The following is a 6,000-nucleotide window of genomic DNA, read 5'->3' on the forward strand; positions in this document are numbered from 1 at the left end:
TCAGGTGCCTCTTGGTCACTTTGGACTCCTCTGATCAAGAGATCAACAGGTAAAGAAAGTAATCACTCTCCAAACAATAACAATTGGCCCTGATAATCAAGTCTATTTTTATACAAAAAGGACAAAGAAGAATATGTTTGGGACACAAGTGATCCACTGGGACATCTCCTGATAAGCTAGTGGCCCATTTTAATAGTTAATGGACACCTCACTTCAGCCTTGAACTGAGAAAACCATGGTGACCATAGGCTGATAGATGAGAGTCTGGTCCTTCCAGGTAAGCCATCTGGATCAGCCCAGTTGTTAACCAAGGGTGAGGGGAAATCTTGGATGCATAGTTAGGAAGGGAAAGGATGACTATTCGGTACAGCTTTGAAAATAGCTATTCTGACTGGCACTAGAGTTTCTCCAAACTTTCTCCTGAAAGTTTTTCCAGGAAAAGAAACCAATCAGAATGGAGTTTCTCTTCCCAAATGGGGTGAATTTACTATATTAAGCAAGCTGATTCGAGTGGCAGAGGGATAGACTATACTGGAGTCTGTGGTGTGCTGCCCAAATCCCTCTGAGGTTTCAAGTCATTTCTTTCCTCAACTGTTACCTTCCCCAAGAATTGCCTTTGGCCAAAGAGAGCTGTTTGACCAAGTTTATGTCCTTTCCCCAGGGACAGATCACATCCAGTGATTGATCACTGCAAGGGTACAAAGGTTCGACACACTTGCCCATACTTGGAATACCTCTGAAGTAATATCTCATATTCAGAACTTCCTGCAAGCTGGTGGTACAAATCTATTACAATTTGAGTCCTCCTTCTGTCCAGTCCTGCTTCCCTTTACTACTCAATAAACTTCCTACAACCAAATAGCCAAATTAGTCTGTCTTGCAGGGAACCTCATCTTTGAAAACTAACAATCAAACTGGATATAATTCTATCCTTTATATTATACATCCTTAAATGACCCATAATTTGTTGGGTGTTTTTTTTTTCCTTCCTCTGGGCTAAAATTTGTCATTCAGTTGACAGAAGCAAAAGCAAGAAAACAGAATTACTACTTTTTTTTTCTTCTAATGATTCTGGCCCTTGGGTTATGGTCACCTCATTTCTCAGAAAGTGGACTATAACACTATGAAGCTTTAATTTTATCTTATGCAGTGAATTTTTTTTCACAACAAATATTTCATAAGGCTCGTCCGCCTGCTGACTCAGAACCCATGTGGTAGCAGGTCTGACAAAACAGATTGTCATGATCTATTAAATCAATAATCCATGCACTAAAAAAAATTTACACTATGAGTTCCACTCCACTCTCCAGTGTGCGTTACTACAAAGCTTGGGGGAAAAGACCAGCTGCTGCAACTTGTGCATAAAGAGGTAATTTCCAGGGTTTTTTTTTCTTATGTGATACTGGAATCACTCAATGGAATTTAGTCCTAAGGCATTCTAGTTCAGTCATACAAAAATTTATCATCACAGACCAAAAAGACATCAAGTTGAACTGGGACCTCAAGAGATCATTTCTCGCAGCCTAACTCAAAGCAAGGTTTGACAGGATTACTTCAAATATGTTATTCTGTAAACTGTTCTTATAGATTTTCAAACAACATCTCCAGGACTCCAAAATCTTCATTGATAGTAAATTCTTCTGCATGTAATAATATTTTCATTTTTCTATATTGAATAAGTAATGTATTTGGCCAACATTTTCCTAGTCGTCTCTCTTATACTTGGAGAATAGAAAAGCCTGCTTCAGTTTTTCTTTAATAAGTTTATTTTAACCTGTCATTAGATCTTGTTTTCCAAGCTTTCATCTGAACTCTAAATCTTTTTGTTAAATATAGGGGCCTTAGTGAAAAATTGACTTACTGAATAAAAACAGTAGAGTCCTCACTGATGACATTTAATCTTATGAACACTAAAGAAAGATGATTAGTTTGTAGCTGACACAATTGATTGAGAAAAAATCCTCATCCCCCATTATGGGGTAATAAGCAAATGAACAAAAGAACCACACAGTAAAGACAGTGGACCAAAAATGCAGAAAAGGAGCTTGAGTCCTTAATGGTATCTCTGATTTACTGAATCAACAGCAGCCTGTCTCCTGACTTCTTGTTATATGAAAACAATAAAACTTTGTTTCAGTCACTATTCATTAGATGTTCTGTTACTTGCAGCCAGCACAATCCTGACACCATGATTATGATGATGAGATATTACATCACTTCTACAAATGATGTACATCTCAGAAACAGTCCTCCCTTCTTAGTGCAAATGTTTAGTCAGTGTCTGCTAGTATCCATTTGTATCATTCTCATTAATGCAAAATATTTCTCTGACTCTTGTTAGTTGTTTTCCCTTCCTAACTGCCTAACCATACCACTTTTCTCAGTTCAGGAGAGGACAGAAAATGGTGATGCCAATGATGGCAAGAGAGAAGGCATAGGGTAAATTACTAAGTCTTTGGTTTTAATGTTACCACATGCTAGACATGGGGATTTTTAATGAAATTATGTTATGCTGGCTTTGAGGGGTAGGTGGAGAGGGATATGGGCAAGGAGAAGAATCCTTAGTCATCTCAGAATCCAGTTGCATCTGAATTGTTTTTGTTTGTTTGTTTGTTTTGTTTTGTTTTGTTTTGGTGGGTGTCTTATTTCCATTCCTTGCCACATGAAAAGTAATAAAGCACATCTACCGAGACCTCACTCAAAATTATTTCCTTAAAGAAGAATTTCTGGCAAGGTCAGTTTCTTTCCCAACCAAGAAGGATTAGTTTTCAGTACCAAAGTTCTCCTTAATAAAGTTAGCAAAGTTAGCAATTGTAGGGTAGTCCTACAATTTCAACTCCAACATCATAATGAAATTCCAGTTTTTACTTTTGTGGGCATAGAAGGTAGACATTTGCATAAGTCTTATATATGGCAATGCTATCAGGAGGCTCAAAGTATTACCCTTCTTAATGCCACCAATACCATAACCACAACCACCACCAAGTGATATGGTTCCTTCCTTTGGTGGATGTTATTTATTTCCTGGGTTTCTAGAAAAACACTTATGGATGTGAAAATACATTGCTAAGGGAAAAATCTGTTTTTTCATGCTACTTTTTTTCAGATATTTGCATAATTTTCTTTTAAAATTACAGAGAGAATGATATTGAAAAAGGCAGATTTAAAGAGATTGAGAAACAGAGAATAAGGAAAAAATTATGTACCATGTAAATTCTTGATTATCTTAGTTTTATTAAAATTTTCAATATTCCTCAGTTTATGGAAATGCTATGTCCAATGAGCTATAAATAATATTTTTAGGAGTTCGAAGTTGAAGGAACTAGAGCTCAGTAGGAATTCTTAATATGTGATATGGTTTTGTTATCTTAGATGAAGAAAAATCTATATTTCATTGGTAATAAGACAGTGCTGGCCTCATTATAAAGGTGTACTGAACACAATTCAATTATCTAAAATGTCCTATTCCTCCAAACCCTGTTTTTCAATAAGAGATTACTATAAAACCACGTTAGAATTCCTCTTAGAAATGTAGGTAACATTTTGAAGTTTATCCATCATGCTCATCATAATTAAATAGGAACATGAAAGATCACTTACCAGTAGAGTGTCATCATTCATTCACTTGCCTTCTTTGGCTCTTAAATGGTCAGTACAAGTCTCCACTTTCAAAAGGAATTTATTTTCTTTATTGAAAACTATAAAATAACCCAGTTTCCTTAAGAATCTTTTGTAAAAATATCATAATTGGTGAACAAAAGATGCTAAACTCTATCAAGATTTGTTGGCAATTTGCTACCATCAGACCAACTTAAGCACAAGTTTGTACCTTGCCCAATTCTATCTAAAGACTACATAATGAAAAACCTTTTGACAAGTTGATTAATAATACGGAGCTGTTAAAGTTCAGCTGAGTGAGCAATTAAACATTCCAAACAGCAATGAACCTTCAGAAGGTAATTTATGATAATTTTATGCACAAGAGCTCAGTGGCTTTTTAATTTGATAGAATGTTAGTAGCAGGAATTTCTAACAAGGGAGTGTCAGGGTTCCATACATCACTGAGATTACTTAAACATTTCAAACGTGGCTGATGAATGAAGTTTCTTGAGATGTAGGGAGATACAGAAGGTGTTGGAAGGTTGAGATTATTCATCATATCAATTATTGAGAGTGGATGCACTGACATCATACTCCCTGATCATATTTTATGTCCACAGTAAAGATAAGTCAAGCTTGAAATAACAGACTTTCCCAGCTACCATTTCTGTAGGTAATTCAACTCCCTTTACTTCCCTCCACTCCTTTACACTTTCCTTCAAACTCATTGCCCCTCTCATATTTCTACCCAGGCTTTTTAATATCCAGATCCCTTTCTTGAAAAATCACAGTGAAATAACTAAGGATAAAGGTAAGAAAAGAAGAGCCAAAATGGAAAAGAAAGAGAATGAGTACAAAGCTACAATCATAGATCCACAGAGTGAAAAAGAACTGAGGGAATAATCTAGTTTAGCTTCACTAACACACACACACACACACACACACACACACACACACCTCAAAAATGGAAATCCCCTCTACTGTATCCCCGGCAATGACCATCCAGCCCCTTCTTTAGCACTTTCATCCTTGAATTAACACACCACCTCTCTTTCCTTTCCTTTGCAGATTAAAAAATAACATGGTCTGTTTTAAGCAGGAGCGAATTTCTCTTTCTTCAATTTCTATCCCAGAATTCTTGAATTTTAAAACCAGAAGACACCCTGGAGATCACTTAGGCTAGAGTTCACACTTTTATTTAGGTCATGCACCATGATGTATCCTGTTGACATGATTATTTGACTCATACATTTTTTCTTTTCTTTTAAATGTAAATGAATTATTCACCTTGAAATACTAAGTTATTTTACATGAAACCTAAATTATCAACTTGAAAAACTGAAAAATTAGAAGTTCTAGAAATACATGTTCCTCTATTCCCAAATAGCAATATTTGGCTGGAGCTTAGTTAAAACTGCCCATTTAAAGGAAACATGTTCTCTTTAGTTCATCACAAGCCCCTACCACCCCCTGTAGTCTTATACTTGGGAATATTTATTCATGTACGATACCAGCGTGGACCATGTAGAAGTTTGAGTTTGTGATCCCTGATTTAGATTAACCACTTTGTTTTATAGTCTAGGAAATCACATCAATAGTAATAACAGACCTTAACCAATGTCGCCAGCTAGTTAATGGCAGAACCAAGATCTTTAACTTCTGATCCAGTGCTCATTTCATTATATGGTAGTTTTAACTTATCATCTTTCTCATCACTTATATGTGTTTTCCTTTAGTGTAAAAAGAGGAAAAATGCATTAACTGGATTGTAACAAAAGTCATGCCTCTACATCAATTTCCACTTATTGAAATAAGAATAAGATGAACCTAGCTAAATTTGACCCATAAGCAAGTATACTTTCACATGGTAGTGTTTTACTGTCTATTCAATTTTCTCCATCTTTAATAGTTTCCTGCTCTAAAATCAAAGTAGCACATTAATTAGAAATTGCATCACTAGAGTAATAACAACTATGGACTGTCTTTATACGTATTTCTGTTTCCTTCTATATATGTTAGATAGCTGCATAGCACATATCAAATGCTGACACAAAGTCAGTTATGTTTCTCTGCTACAAACAGAGAGATTGAGTGCAAGATCACCATGACTATTTCCTAATGCTTTTATTTCATCAAATGGGTTGGAAAACAAAACCAAACAAATAAACACAAGCTCATCTAACTATCATCTCTGCAGATGTCGTTTCTTGGTAATGTGCTATTATAATTCATGTCAGGTAAACAGTCTTGCAGATGAAGTCAGAATTATTCAGGCAAGTTTCTTCATACCCCGTAAAGCTGTTTCCCTCACATGGGAAACTTCCACAAAGACTACTTGTTTACAGAGACCATGTGCCTCATGATCCTCTTTTGTGTTTCTCCCTCCCTGGTACTGAGCAT

General features: G+C 35.8%; 1 long non-coding RNA gene across 2 annotated transcripts in view; it reads right to left on the reverse strand.

Moving 5' to 3' along the window:
- The window catches only part of LOC121485007, a 33,302-nt gene extending 29,486 nt beyond the window's left edge, over window positions 1-3,816 (reverse strand). For both annotated transcript variants that reach the window (XR_005986179.1, XR_005986180.1), the window contains exon 1: window positions 3,601-3,816. This is a non-coding gene — a long non-coding RNA (uncharacterized LOC121485007). The remainder of the gene's footprint in view (window positions 1-3,600) is intronic.
- Between the last annotated feature and the right edge of the window lie 2,184 nt (window positions 3,817-6,000).

Source organism: Vulpes lagopus, chromosome 2 (genome assembly GCF_018345385.1).
Source record: "Vulpes lagopus strain Blue_001 chromosome 2, ASM1834538v1, whole genome shotgun sequence".
In the NCBI taxonomy this organism is placed as follows: domain Eukaryota; kingdom Metazoa; phylum Chordata; class Mammalia; order Carnivora; family Canidae; genus Vulpes; species Vulpes lagopus.